This window comes from Cyrtonyx montezumae, unplaced genomic scaffold (assembly GCF_038088225.1).
Source record: "Cyrtonyx montezumae isolate F1298 unplaced genomic scaffold, pur_monq_1.0 scaffold_11, whole genome shotgun sequence".
Classification (NCBI taxonomy): Eukaryota; Metazoa; Chordata; class Aves; order Galliformes; family Odontophoridae; genus Cyrtonyx; species Cyrtonyx montezumae.
Window position 1 is genome coordinate 14,620,077 of NW_027071837.1, and position 15,736 is coordinate 14,635,812.

Here is a 15,736-nt window from a genome sequence, read left to right on the forward strand (position 1 = left end):
AAGGAGGCAGCGGCCCCTCCCGAAGCTTCCTCGGCAAGGTAAAGCGCTCGGAGCGCGGGAGGGAAGGCGCTCCGCTCCGCTCTCTGGGGCGGAGGAGCGCCGTGGGATGGGGGGGGGGCTCTCCCACCCACCCCGCGTGGCCGCCGCCCCACAGCTCCGACCGAGCGCTGCGGGCTCCGCTGGGCGCGAGGCTGCTCGAGGCGCGGCGGCCGGCAGCGCGCCTGCGCACATCTCCCGGGCATGCTCATTAACGGCGGAGGAGCCGAAAAGGGGAGGAAAAAAAAAAAGAGGCAAAAAAAAAAAAACCCACCCTGAGAGACAGACAGAGAGAGAGCGAGCGGCGCCGCTGCCACTACAGCCGCCGGGAAGGAGCGGCACCGGCGGCTGCAGAGCAGCGCGGCCCCGCTCCCCTTCCTCTTCCCCCTCAGTCGGTGCGGCGCTGCCCCTCGGCGGGGCGGGGGGAGCCGCGAGGCGCCGGCGATGTGGATTTATACCCGCCCGCGCCGCAGCCGCCGGGGAGCGGGAGGCGGGCGCCGAGCCTAGGGGCGATGGGAGCTGCCGAGCCGGGGCGCTGCTGAAAGTTCAGCCGGTGGCCACGGAGCGCGGTAAGTTTGCCGGAGCCGCGGGCTCGGGAACTTCGCCTCGCGGCACGAACGGAGCGGGCGCCTCGGAGGAGTTGTGCGGGGCGGATCGGCGCGGGGTGGGTCCTTCGGCGCCGGGCTCCGCTTCCCTTCGCGTCGCTGTCCGCCCGCGGTGGTGCTGCTGCTGCGGCGGCGGGAGGGCGGGGCGCGGGGAACCGCGGTGCCCGAGCGGGCGCTTGGGGCGTGCGCACGGTCCTCGCGTCGCTCTGTGGCCGCGCTCCGCAGGTCCGTGCCCCGCGCACACCTGGGGCTCGGTGCTTCCTCTGCCCGAGCCGTGCTTTACGCCTGAGCCGGTCCTTCGCGGACGCCCATCCCGGCGGAGCCCCGCTGCTGTGCTGCGGGTGCCCGGGGCGCGGCGCCGCTGGGTGGGCAGGAGCTGCTCCCCGAGCCGTGCCGCGTTGGCTCGCGGGGCTGCGGGCTGAGCGGAGCGCGCTTGTCCGCGGACGGAAAGCGGCGTCGTTATGAGATGAATCCCCGCGCATCCCTTACGTGCATGTCCGTGGTATAAAGCGCGGAAGGTGGTGGTGTGTTCGTGATCCAACTTATTTTCAAGGACTCGAAGCAGCTCGGGGACGTAGGCGTCTCCGTGGGTGTCACCTTTTGTTTGAGAGAGTGAGGAATGAGCAGAAGTTGTGTGGGTACCGCGGCCCCTTGGGTTTGCTCTGGGCTGCCCGGCCCTGAATCAGAGGAGGGTGGCTGCGGCTGGCAGACCGAATCTCTTTGCGTTTAAAGAAAAACGTGTGCACCATTTGCCAAGTTTCAGAACTTGTAAACGACACCCATACCAAAAAATAGAAATTTTTTAATGAAAAACACCTCTTATGGGTGTGAATGACTCCTCTTACAGTCTCAAGCAACTGGGTGGGGAAGTAAACGAAAGCATTGTATCGATGCCTTATATATATATATATATATATATATATATATATATAAAAGCCATTGAAATGTGCTCGGAGTTGTATAGAGGCAGCATCACGTGAGCAAGGATGCTGCAAAGGAAATCTATTACTGCTTGTTCGGTGGGGCGTTGCGATTTGAAGTGACAGTTTTTGGAGCTGTAGAAGGGCCCACATGTGTGTCCGGTGCTGTGTGCGCACAGCACGGCTCAGAGGGGTATGCGTACCTGCCCATCAGCATGTGGGGCTGTGGGCATCACGCAGGTCTGTCTGGTGTGAATTCAGCTTTTCAGCGGTCAACACTGGGAAAAGGTTTCTGGAAAAACATGAAAGCTGTTTGCTCAGGGTTTTGGTTATGGAAAAACTGTCGTCTCATTGGTTGGTGGTACTTTCTGTATCCATTTTGCAGACTGGGAGCACAGCGTGCCCCTGCTTGGTGCCAGCCTTGGTGCCTGCAGTACCACGCCAGGGCTTGGCGTGCTCTGGAGACCGACTGAGGGCAGCGATGGCCTGTGCCTGAAGCTTCTGCCTTGCTGTCTGCTGCCTGCTCCTCCGGAGTTTGCTGTTTGCCAGTCCCATTTCACAGGTTCAGAAAGACCGAGTGTTCAACACCGTGCAGCTGCACCGAGCGTGCAGGCAGGGGGAGTTGAGCTGCAGCAGCCACATGCTGCTGGGTTGGTGTTATATGCTACTGTGTCTGAGGTCCTCTCACAATATTTAGGGCCGAAGCAAGCTGAAAATGTACGGTCTTACCTTGCATAGAGCCTCAGAGGTCTGAAGAACAGGGTCTGCTGCAACTAGCTTTTATGACTTTGATTTATGTAATTTTCTACTTATATATATGAAACTGAATGTAAGTAGTCTTTCTTTTCCCCGATGAGAACGTTTCTTTTCTAAAAACTTATTCCTGTCAAATATTAAGGATACTCAAAAACTCACCTGCTCAAAAGCTTAATATTTAGTGCACTAATTGTTGCTGGGAAAATATATGCATTTCTCTTGTGGTTTTTTTTTTTTAACAAATTATTTATGCTCTGAAAACTGATTAAAAGACATTTAAACTAATTCTTTGTTTTTAAATATGTCTCTGCTACAAATTTGAACTTCAGCTCACTGCTTATATTATTGAAAGCAAGTGTTTCTGCTTGTGTTTCTTTGTTTCTGCTTCTGAGTTGCAGTGAGCTGCTTGGTGTTAATCAAACGTGTTTGGTATTAATCTCTTTGGCTGAAGCTACTGTATAAGGCTATTGTACTATTTTCTACTTTACAGTACAGAATTCTCCCCATTTTTGAGTGTTGGAATGTAATCAGGGTAAGCTTGGAGGGAGAACATTGCTTCTAGTTAAATAATGTCTGGAAGAATACTGAAATAAAATTGACTGTTTTGAATGGGGCTGGGTACTGGCTTGTTGGTTTGGAAGCCTTCACTGGGTGCTCTTTGTTTTCTGCAGCCTTAATGAGCAATTACTGACTCCAGGTCAGAGCCTTTTAAGTGGATAGTGCTGCTTGTTCCAACATAGATTCCCATTTTGGTTTGCTTGGTTTTTGGTTCTTTTGTTTCCCTGGGTGCAGACAGATGTTTGCCAAGGATTGTGAAGAGTCCCCACTCGTTCTTCGTAGCATGGACCTGTAGGGCTTTAGGTGTGATGTTCTGCTGTGGTGCCTATGTTCCCAGCTTGTGTGGGGAGCACGTCTGCTCTGTCCATCTGTTTGTCCGTATGGACGTCAGCCTGCAAGAGCTGACAACATTTTGACGTGTTTTGGGAAATTCATAATTCCATTATTGAAATATTAGCTTTTAAACCTGGTAAGCAAATGTTGTGGTGCAAATGGTCCCTTCTGTAGCTTGGTTTCAGGACTACAGGCAGAGGAGATGTTTGGGGTGCTCTTCCAGGGGGTGTTTCCGTGCAGTCACTACTGCATCATTTTGCACTCCAAGCAGTACGTGGGTGGAGCATGGTTCTGGTTCATGGGCTGCCAGAGGAGGTGTGGGTTGTGGAGAAGGGGAAGTATAAAAGTAACTTATAAACAAGCATCTAAAAAAGAAGTTACATAGGATCTGTACCATCCTTAGTGGATTGCTGATGGCGGTGTGCGTGTGGTGTTTGCCAGATCTACCAAAGACTTCTGAGCTGGATCCCATTAGCTGCAAGCACTCAAAGCAGAGCAATTTAGCAATAAAGGTTCTCATACAGCATACACGAGCATGAATGGATTGGTTTTGCTTTGAGTAGGGTATCAGTAACGTGGGTCCTCCTCTTAGGCGTGCCACAATTAAACAGTATCTTTACATTATTTTTTCCCTGATAAATCAGGGTGCTAGTTACTGTAAACTCAAATATTTATGTAAGAGAAGAATTCCAAACCTTCATGAGTTCTGCTACTTTCCATGGGTAATGGGTGGTGGGCAGCTGTGTTATCCCAGACCAGGAGATGGGTGACTGTTTCCCCCCCCATGGCCCCTTCCAGCCCAAGCTGTTCCTGTGATGCTATTCCATGGCTGGAGGAGCGAGGCTTTCTTGCTCCACTTCTGGGGAGCAGGAAAGAAATCCATGGAAGTTGCCTTGTTTATTTGAAACACAGATATTTTTCTAAAAGAAGTAACCAAATAATTTACTTTTCTCAAGTTGCAAGTTTTCACCAAATTCTTTCATTTTCCCAATTGCTATTTTTCAGTCTCGGTTCTTTGCCCTACTCAGGAGGCTGCTTTCCCTGTTCCTTTTCAGGTTCCTTTTACTCCTGCTCCTACACAGCTCTTATCCATTACCATTTCTTTTCTTGGCTGTATTTTACCTTCACAAAATTCTGATTGTTTCTATCTGAGAACAATGTTTACAGCTCTAGTTCTTTCCTAGAACCTGATATGCTTTATAGACCATGACAACTAGATATCCCTCATGTTCTGTGCTATAGGTGCACCTATGACCTTGTATTCTTTCATTTTCCTCAATTTCTTTTTCCAGCTCCTTTCACAGAGCTCCCGGTTGATTCAGAATCGTGTTAGCTTTCCTGCAGAGCTCTGTATCATCTTCTGTCTCTGCTGCTCCTTCGTGAAGTCCAGCAAACTGAAATCCATACAGTTCCAACTCCAGCTTTGATTCTGCCTGTAACCAGCCTGGCATTGTTTCTTATTCTTTCTTCTTGTTTTAATGCAAGTGGCCAATTACTTGCAGAAGAAGGCTTTTTACTCCGAAGGTGGTGATGCACTGGAACAGGTTGCCCAGAGAGGTGGTGGATGCCCCATCTCTGGTGGCATTCAAGGCAAGGCTGTATGTGCCCCTGGGCAGCCTGCTCTAGTGGTTGGTGACCCTGCTCGTGGCATTGGGGTTGAAACTAGGTGATCTTTGAGGTCCTTTTCAACCCAGGCCATTCTATGAAAGCCTTGTAGTCAAGTGATAGTAGAATCCTGGTCTTACCTCACGTAGGACAAGATGGATTTTACAACATATAGGCTAGCTGCTTTTCTTGACAAAGATGACATTTTTTCATAGAATACCATTTTTGTTGTTATTGAAGTTTTTAGGTTAATACAGGGAAGCTCTCTGGTATACTGCAAATCTGCTGAATTTATTCAGTGTATTATTGCAAACGATGCCTCTAGCATTTGTTCAACTAATGTGGTGTCCGTGAAAGGCTCCTTATCTGTGTAGTGCACTTTCACGTATGTTTGCAAGGATGTGATAGCTAAACCTCTATTACAATGTAATTACAGCATTACAACATCTGGAGTTTTATCAGCCCATTAGCTGGACTGCAGATTTCCATAAACTCCACGCATTTCAATAGATCGGAGTCAGCATGGACTAGATGTCTTTAAAGCATAATAGTGTAAATGTCAGTAATAAGCACCTATTTTGGTTATTAACAAAGAAGAATGCAGCACAGAAAGATGAGAGTGGGAGCTTTACTGCTGCCTGTTGTTCCAACCTTGCGGTGCTGGTTTGAGAATTAATGGCTTGGTGGTGCTAGTTACATACAGAGGTGTAAATAGGCGTGTTTCCACAGCGCAGTCATGCCAAGAGGTTCAGCAGAGGACTTGGTCCTGATGTGTTACCTAATTAATGGTTTGAGCAGGGAACGGGAGGAAAGGATAAGATGTCTTTCATCTGAGCTTTTATAAATGCAGACATCATTTCTGTGACACGCTGTGCAATTTTCTTGTGTAACTAAAGCAGATTCTTATCTCGGCAGACATACTGGAGAGAAGAGTTAATGTGGGCATAATTCAACTATAATTCAATTGTGCAACCTTTTAGCGTTTCGGTAACACACTTTATTTAAAGTTACATTGTCTTCCTTTGAAAGTATTAGATTAAATTGGCTGCTTGGATTAAGCGACTTATAAGTCTATAAAGCACAATAATTTTACTTATGGTCAGCAGCTTTAACAATCACCATAAAATATATCAATTGTTTCAATTTCAATGGACTGAGTTGTCAGCTGATAAGTAGTCAATAGCGAGAAGAAATGGCCTTTTAATGTCACTCGTATTCAGTTTGTAATATTTTTGTGGTTGATTGTGAGTTAGAAAATTGAATTTTGGAGTCACAAAGCATGTGTGAGCTGTACTGAACTGCTCTGAGCACTTCTTACTAAGCTTTCTAAGCCATTTTATATGTTGGTGGTACCATTCCCAAATGCAAACTTGTGAAGTATGCAAGAGATGATCACCAATTACTGAATGCTGCTTGAAGACTTCATTTAGATAGCTGCTAATGTTTCAACAAGGTCGGTGCTGTTATTATTTTTAATTTTTTTTGGCAATTTTTCTTCGTTTGCTTGTTTGTTTGGAAGCTGGCCATAGAAGGTACAGGTTGTCAACAGCAGCCACCATAACTAAAAACAAGTAAGGCTTATGCACTGGACTCCAGATCAGATAAATAATTGCTGTCCATATGGTGAAACTAAGGGAAAATGTTCCATTTTCACTTTTTATTCTCTTCCTCCTCTTTCTGTGCTTTTTTGTTTGTGTTATTACTGACTTCTGTGAAATACAAGTATGGTCTATCATCTAGGACATGATAGAGAGAGACAGGAGGATCCGGCATCCTGTATTCAGTGCCAGTTCTTCATGTTGGAACTGGGAACAGAACCAAACACAGGGATTATTTGAAGTTAATTTGCTCATGAAATAAAGACCAGAAGACACTGGGTCTGAGAAAATGCTGCGTCTAGTGTTACTTGCAAATAGAAAACTAGAACAGCTTCTAGAACAATTTTATAACTTTTCTAAGCCCATTTCCTAAGAGGAAGAATTGCTTTGATATGAATGGAAAAAATATAAGCCAAAGTCTGTAAAATAAAATAAAATAAAAAATAAATACAAATTCACAGTTTTTAACTGTACCAAACTGCATGAAACTGTTCCGCTAAATGCTCGCCCAGCTCACACTAACTCATGTGACAGAACAGCATGCAGCTTCAGAACGACCCAAGGTATTAATCAGTGTGCTTTATTCTTAGTCCCACAGCCTCTAGCTGTGTGTGCATGAGCTGCTACCACACCAAATGTGTGGGGCTGTGTATGGTGAGTGGAACTGAAGCTTGTAAGTCAACGTCCAACCAACTGTTGCCTTTGAGCAACAGTTTTCACAGACCTGAATACCTGAATGCAGTCATGGAAGACTTAGGAAATGGATGTGATACTATTTATTTTTGTTGTGCAACTGAATCTTTAGGAGTGTTTTGTGTGATTTTTATCATTTTTTTGGTTGCCATATTGTCCTTGGCATGCAGGATGAGTAGTGAAAGCGAAGTTTTCCATGAAACCAGACCAATCTGAATATAGCTTTGCATTCCTGCTAAAGGCTGAATCCCAGCCTCGCTAGTATGAAGGTTTTCTGTGCAAATAAGGTAAAGTTTACTGTAGTTTTGGAAAGACCAGGGTAAGCAATGTTGCATATAATAGTCACTGTGTGTTTGTTGGCTTTGCTGCTGTTGAGTGGTAATTCCATTCAGTGCCATGATTCTTCTGCAGCTCCTACTGGGCTGGAGCAGTTGTGATCCCAGTTTACAAACCTTCCAGTTGTTGGTATTCATGTGTTCCTCTCTTAAGGAGCACTCTGCTCTTTCTGTTACAACCTGCACATATAAAAGCGATGTAGAGGTTGCCATATCACAATGTCAGAGTCGTGAATTTGAGGCCTTTGTGTTGATCTCAGTGTTTAAATGCACAGGGGAAACAAAAAAAGCTTGTTGTCTGAAAGTGGGAATGTTTGCTGTACTTGGAGTTGTACTGAGGCTAAGACTTGAGGGGGCGTGGATTAAAGAATGAGGTATCACATTACAAAAAAAAAGGGGGGGGATTTTTATTGTGTAAAGTTATTTAAAATGCTAGATGGGCACAGCTTAAATCGATGCTATTGCTCCTTTATAGATGCTGATGTATGGCACACTGTTACTGAAGTGATGAACAGATTATCAGGTGTGTCACCATTACCAGTTCTATGTCCAGTGTGACTGACTAAATGGAAACCCCTCTGGAGAATAAATAAATCAAGGGGTAGACATGGCCTCCCTAAGTTACCAACTACTTCGTGTTACTTGGCCAAGGGTGATGTGCAGTGATGCTTGGCCAAGCATTTGTGTAGTTATTCCATAGAACCAAATGGAATATTCTGACCTGGAACATTGTGGTGTGTTCCAGCAGCTCCAGTAAAGTTGTCTGCCTTCTTCCAGCTGAATGTCAAGCCTGTTACATCACACCATCATTCTGCTTTGTGTGAGTCAAGCAATTAGCTAAGAAAGAGACATAAATGTACCAAGTGTAAATGGGTCTCCATGAATAAAATAAAAGGGAAATTATGTTAAATGGTAGGAGGGAACATAAGATTCTCACGTTGGATAAGTAAAAAGGAAAGGCTTTTTAAGGTCTTGGTTATGGATAAGTGTGTTTCCGAGTATTTCTCATTGCATTTTATGATGAGAGAATATAATAAATTAACAGATTTCTATACGATGTAACTATCAGTTATTTAAAGAAACATTGCATTTTCACTGGTAGGCTTAGGAAGTTAGACTTCAGAGATGAAGATAAGCTCTGCCATCACTGTCTAGCTTAGGAAAAGCTGTGTGTTTTTTATTTGTTGGCATTTAAGTGGTCTCTGTTTGTTTGAAAGCTCTTTTCCAACTTAAAATTTGGCATAATACAGTATGGAATCCTTTGTGTATAAATTACAGCTGCAGTCAGCGTTTTGTAGCACAGTAATGTCACCAGTATTTATACTTGTCAGAAGATGTAATTTAGATGCTTCTCTGCTTTTTAAATTGCTTGGAGGTGTTACCTGTTCTGTTAATTCACTACATTAAATGCCATTGGTTTTACCTTAATGGACATTCAATAAATTTAAAAATATATTTGAGCACAAAAAAAAAAAAAGCAGCTGAAAGGTAACTTTAGTAGAAATTGAAATATTAATATCAGTGATACAGGGTTAATTAAATGTCAGGAAAAAATACCATCCAAAGGATTAAAAACTCTAACTCCTTTATTGTAACTTGTGTGTTGAGAATAATTTCAAGGTGTTTTAAAAGCTGAAATGAGTTGTAAAATGTTGGGGAAATGCACCCTGGAACACAGTTTGTAACTTAACTGTTGGTGTTGTTTGAATAGAAAATCTAAAGCACTTTCTTGAGTAAGAATGAAACAAGTTAGAGAAATTTATCTCCATAAAAAGTCTCTGGGTGAAAAAAAAAAAGACCAGCGTCTTTTGTGAGGAGCAAGAAAATGCAGCATTCTTTCTGGTTCTGAGTAGTCCTTATTTGCTTACCTGGTGTAAGCTGTGATACTTCTTGAGCCAAGGACATTTGTGTATGCCTGCTCTTTGTGCAGAGAGGACGTGTTGGTGGGGTGCTGCTGTTCCCAGCCCTGCTGGATCCTGACCTAGTGTCAGGTGTTAAGGTGCTTGCCCCACCCAGTTAGCCTGAAGGAGAGAACTATTTCCTGCTGGGAAGTTCACCCCCAGTAGCACTAAGGCTTTGTCCATCCTTGGTTTTGAGTTTTCTAGATTGAACTGAGTCTGCTTTCATTTTCTCGAGAGAACAAGAACATGGTGACTAGATTCAGCAGCTGGGGCTGATGGTGTTGGAGAAGCAGGATGTAGAAGGCTTCTGTTATCTGTTCTCCCAATGTGAGGCTTAAACATTGAATTTGAGTTTGAGTGGTTGGTGAACAGAGCCCCAGAACACATAGGCTGTCTCACCCCTTGAGTTGTCAGCCATATAGCTGTACCTAGTAATGTCCCGTGTATTCAGTGATACTGCTAGTCTTGTATGCACATGCTGTTACACAGAACTTAAGCTATTAGCAAGCATCAATTAAAAAAATGATAAAAATAATCAAACCCATGTGATTTTATATGAGAATTTTTCAGAAGGTGAATACCAGCACTAGCTAGATGTCTCTGTTGCTAATTTTAAAATGTGCTTTGCCCAGAACTTTTCACAGCCACATGACTGTGCTGTGTTTTATCATTAGTTATTACTACAGTGTTATAAATCATCAAGGCAGTACAAATGGGGGCCTTGGAGCATTAGTCATTCCAGTCCCATTCTTAATGAGTAACTGTTGACATTTCGGTGAACATCATCACGCTGGATGCTAAATGCACTGTCTTTATTGTTATCAGATGGAGACAAGTTATGTTCTCATGTTCAAAAGAAATTACTCGAGGTCAAAAGCAGGAATCATGCAAGAGAAATGTGTACTGCCCACTCCTCCTCCACATGTCCTTTTTCTGTGGTTAAGTAAAGGACATTAAGTGTTTCTGTTGCAGATCTAGTCTTAAAAACCAAGTAACCAACCAAAAAAAAAAAAAGACCCCAGAAACTGAGAACAAGTGTTTGCAAGCTTCTATTTCCTCATAATTGCTGTCTGAATAGAGGATGAACTAGTATGTGTAGTAATGACCAGGAATACAGCTGTGTCAGCCAGCTGGAGAAACCTGGCACTTTATTAGAGCTTAAAATTCTGAACCTTGTTAATTCAGATCATACAGCAACCATTTCTGCATCTGTAACGATCTGTTACAGTGACAAAGCCTTAGTGTCATGAATTCTACTGCAGAATGATAGTGGACCCCACATCGGAGCATGGGAAGCAGCAGTAAATCCGAACCACGGCTTCGTATTTTACTAATGTTTTTACCTTATTGATTGGAAGTGCAGTGTAAATAACACATTTTAGGTTAGCATATCTTTTTCTTTGCTCATCATCTTGCTGATCAATGGCCTAATTTAGGAATAATAAAATATGTCTCTGACATCTGTTTAGAATAGATTGCTTAAATAATGTGTGTTCAGCTTTTTTGTTTTGCTTTGCCTTTTTAACAGCAGGGATTACCGCACACCTAAGGGATATGGCTAGAGCTGTAGATTAAATCACAATTGTTTTGATGCATTTACATTGCATTCTGCAAGCATAAGCACCATATCAGTTAAAAACACTGCATTAAGACAATGCTAAGGACCTGGCTTGTGCTAAATAAAACTACCAAAGTCCTAATGTTCTGTACAAAGGGGCACAACTATGGTACCAGGGTACCCCAAGGAGTTGTCTATTGTCCTGAATAAAACTGGACTATAAGTTCTCTAGATTTTATTATTATTATTTTTTAAAATTTGTACTGTATGCCCATGCTTTCTGCCTGGTGGTAGCTTTCTAGAAGCCTTTTAAATCAGAGCTGAATACTACATACCTAAAAGAATTAACCACAAAATGCTAATGCTCACAATAGAAAAATGGCTGCAAGTACGGGTCTGTTGAAAACAGGAGCTGAAGGTGAACTGAAAAAGGTGCAACTCGAAGGGGAGGGATGAGATGGAGCTGGGTAACACTGCTGTGGTGCTAGGGCAGGAGGAATCTCTGGCTGCTGCTGGCTCCTGATGGCACTCGATGGAGACATGCTGTTGGCAGCTGTGAGCAGTTCCACATTGGCCTTGACTGGTGAACTCAAATGCTGATCTGCTTGTTTGCAGTGACATGCACGTGCTTTTCCACTAGCTCGGAGCTTATGTTAGATTATAGTGTGATTTTCTCTAATTAACTTTTTGTGTATTTCCTGTTGATGTGAAGACCCATGCGAAGATTTCATGCAAACAATGTCAGTGACATCACAGACTTGTCAGCTTTTGTGGAGCTGGCTCTGAACTGTGATACCCGTTGATAAATCAGCTGTGAATTGCTCCACTTTGGCTTCCTGCTCATCTTTGTTCTCTTCTGTAGGTGATTTCAGTCTGTCTTGGATTCTGCATTTGCATTTCAATATCACAAAATCTTGTGGTTTTTAAACAACTTTACTTGTTCTGAGAAATGCGCTGAGACACTCCAGCACAAACAGAAAAGTGGAAGGTGTGTTCTTTGTTTACTGGAACATCACTAGAGCACATGTGTGCATGCACGACTGTTTTGTAAAAGGACCCTTATAACTTCACATCTTCTACATAGGTACAACAGTATTGTCAGTTTTCTACAATTAAGGAGAGCTGTTGCCCTGTGCTAATGACTCACCTGGGTGTTCTGGTTCAGCTTTTCTGTGGTAGCATAGGGCTTGAGGTTCCCTGTCTCCTATTGGTGGTTGTGTCATGTTAGGGGGAAAGCTACAAGGGCACGGTGGAGACCTTATCCATCTTCAGCTGAGATTGCTCTGCTTTCTGAGGGGAAAAAACACATCTTGGTATCTGCAGTTCTGTTTGTTTTGAATGAAGTATGACCGGCTCCATGGATTTCATATGAAGTGTATGAGGGAGTGTGATGGAGGAGTGCAGATGTTAGCTACGTTCTATGTTGTTATTAGGAGCATGAATTCAAGAGTCAATAACAGCAGTTCTCAGAAAAAAAATGTAATGCTGGCAGTCCTGTAAGTGGTAAGTTGGAAATAAATTACAAGTGGAAATGAAGAATTTTTCAGATATTGTGTGGCACACTCTGGTAAATCTATACATACTATAAACTGATACCCAGAAACCACTTGAATATTCGTTTCCAATGCTGAGGATGAATGCATCAATTCAAGACTATCATGCCCCAAATTTGCAGGCAGCTCGTTGTAATTAAGAAATAAACCTCCAAGTTCTTCTCTCAGTTCATGTCTGTTGCTTTGCCTGGGGTCAGAAATGTGTTCTTGATGCCTGCTGTCTGCAGATTGTGGCACTAGAAGACTTAATGGTATCACTCCTATTAACAAAAGCTGTTTGTTCGCATTTGAGCAAAATGCCCTTGCATACCCGAAGCACTTAGTGTGCCAGCAAAAAAAAAAAGGGCTGCAGGACTAGAAGACTACTAATAGATGAGAAGATGATGATATGTGCCATGAAGAAGATTACAACTATAGGAAACTTGAATCGAAACGCTTTAGGACATAACTATATAGTATGCAAACTTTTAAAAGGTTATTTCCATAAACTGTTAACAGAGCTTGTCTTCTGTTATGGTTTCAGCTCCTAGTGACAGAAACTTGAGTGTGGTATCTGCTTTGTCTGCAGAACAGAGTGGGAGCTCTGCTCCTCACTGTTTTCCTGGGAGCTGAACATCCTGGCATGTGGGAGCCAAAATTTGTGGTTCATTCCTGTTGGAAAACTGAACTGTGGCTACCTGAGGAATTTAGGAGAGCTCTTTGATAAGTAATACTTACTAAAAACTATGACTGCTTAAACAAATTCAATATTTTGATGAGATTGACACTTTTCTTTATACTAAGTGAGATTTGTATACTTAAAAAGAAGTGCAGAAAAGGGCACAGTTCCATGAAGATTATGTTTCTGGAGAATATAAAGCTAAAATGAGACAGTAGATGGGCTGTATAGGCCCGAGGGACAGCAATGGCAGAATGAGTAGAAAGAAAGATCTCCTGTTTCCCGCCTGCAGAAATAACTCTCCTGTTTTGGGAAATATGTAGATGATGCTCCCTGAAGTGCAATTTACTGCATCCAGTCTCTAAGCCTTCCCAGAATATATCCGAACTCACTTTTGCCCTTCTGGTAAATGTAGCTAATGGGGAAAAGAAGACAGTGCTGTTGTATCAGTCTCTACTGCTTGGTCTGCAACTCCTGGGAGCTGTCCTCACCCTGGCAGCATCATGTCCTCCTCCCTGATGCCCTGAAGCACCCCTTGGTGAACAGCCACCATCGGCAGGTAGCATGTGTCCAACAAAATGTGCTCAGATGGATTTTTCTGGCAGAGTAGGAGCAGGTTCTGAGGCTGCAGGAGTCTGAGGTTCTGCTGCATGTTGATATATGAGTGGTTTTGCACTCCTTAGATTTTTACCCTACTAGGTTTCTGAAGCAGTATTGCTTACTTAGAGATATACTCAGCGTGTGATTTTGCTATTAGATGAAGTCTTTGGTTATAATAACACGGAGCTAAAGGAGCATTTAAATGCTCTGTAGAAGTAGTAAGCTCTTGGAACAACTTGTCAACCTTTTCCTGAAGGTCTTTGGGCCTTTTTTTTTCCTTTTTTTTTTTTTTTTGTAGAAATCAGGATTATTGTATTCTGATGACTTAACTACTTCTCAGTTCACTGTAGAGGTGGTGGCAGACCCACCAGGGCTCCATTTAATATGCAAGTCCTGTTGTTAGTACACTGCTCTGAACAAACGTTTATTTATAGAATATAAAGACAGATGTTCAGAGAGTATACCTCTGAAAAAGCAAGCATTTACTTTCATATGACAAATATAAGGGCAGATATCTTGGCTAAAAACTATAATTCTCACAAAGATTAGTGGCTTTTAAAAAGCGGTGTTCAAGATGACGATTGTCAGTTTGAATTCTGGATGCTGTGGGTGCTTGACTGGTACTTTATCTCACTGAAAAATTAATTAAAAGCAGTTCATTCCCCTTGTGCAGTTAAACAGACAAAAGGACTTCAATGGATGTCAGATAAAAATTGTTTCCATAGTAAAAGGTTCCAAGCTGTTTGTGGAATAAGCGAAGGGAACTTAGCAACGAACATTTATTAAAAAGAAGTAAATAGCAAAGAGTTGGGGAGTTTGGTTGCTGTGGCACAATTTCATCTCCTCTTCAAGTTGCCTGATAGAACTGAAGCTGCAGTTTGAAGCGATAAGGTGACTGACTGGCATTTAAAGCCCCTTTTCTAAAGGAATTTTGATGGTAAGACTTATCTGCATAGTTCTCGAGGCAATAGACTTTCACCTTTTTATTCTAAAGTAAAAGAATGTCAGTATATTTCTCAGGTTTAGATAAGAGGAGAAAAATACATATTTGCAGCCTTCAGGCACAGAGTAGTAACTCGTGTGAGAGGTACAGCGAGCAAATAGCTATAACTTCTGCAGACTTCATGCCACTCCTGGGTTTATGTGGTGTGCAACATACTGCAGTTATCAAGTTTTTTGTTTTGTTTTTAATATTTAAATTTACATCAACAAAGCGTGAAATTAATTGTCTTAAAACATATACTTTGTGTTTTGGGGGCCACTGGCCCTGTCCCCACTATTCTTTAGCAGCAGTATTTTGCACACTGCGCAGATGCTTTGAATGCCAAACCTTGAGCTTATCTTACAAAAATACATACACGTTCAGCACAGGAAGTACCCAGCAAGCAGGGTTGTTACATACCTGCCCCATCATCACCAGAATTTGCTTCTGTTTAACCACAGATTATTTTGACCGTTTTGAAGTTATTCTCATAGTTCATTTTATTTATTTATTTATTTATTTATTTATTTATTTGCTCTTTGCATCTCTGGGATTTGCAGCTCTGAGTTTTTCCCAGCTCCCTTGCCTCTGGTTTTCTAAGCCTTTCTTCAACCCCACAGTCTGCTCTGGTTTGTCTTTACACCTCTCTGTTCAGTTTTAATGTGAGCCCTGCCCTGTGGCAGTCACCGCTTAACTAATACTCACACAGCATGGACCAGGCTGGGAAGCACTGGTTTAAAACCTGGCTCTGAAGCATCACATCTCCACAGCCATCATATTTAGGATTTCTGATTCCAGGATTATAGTCTGTTGTACAATTGCTGCATTATGAGTCTTGAAGCAGATTTCACTGTTAACTGGACTGTATTTATTCCTCCCATGGGAGGAAATCCTACAGGGTATAAATAAGGTATAGTGGACCTTGAAACTTATTTTTCTTCCTTTTTGGTGTTTTGATGTTAGAGGCTTCTAAGAATAGACAGAATTTGCTGTGTTGCAGGGCTCTGGCGTGTCATTTCTTCTTTCAGAATGAAGGAGACTGCAT

General features: G+C 43.0%; 1 protein-coding gene across 1 annotated transcript in view; it reads left to right on the top strand.

Annotated features, from left to right (window-relative positions):
• Positions 1–111: 111 nt before the first annotated feature.
• TENM1 (teneurin transmembrane protein 1) overlaps positions 112–15,736 on the top strand; it is a 302,504-nt gene continuing 286,879 nt past the window's right edge. Inside the window, exon 1 of the mRNA XM_065729661.1 lies at positions 112–605. The gene's annotated coding sequence lies outside the window, so the exon portion shown is untranslated. The remainder of the gene's footprint in view (positions 606–15,736) is intronic.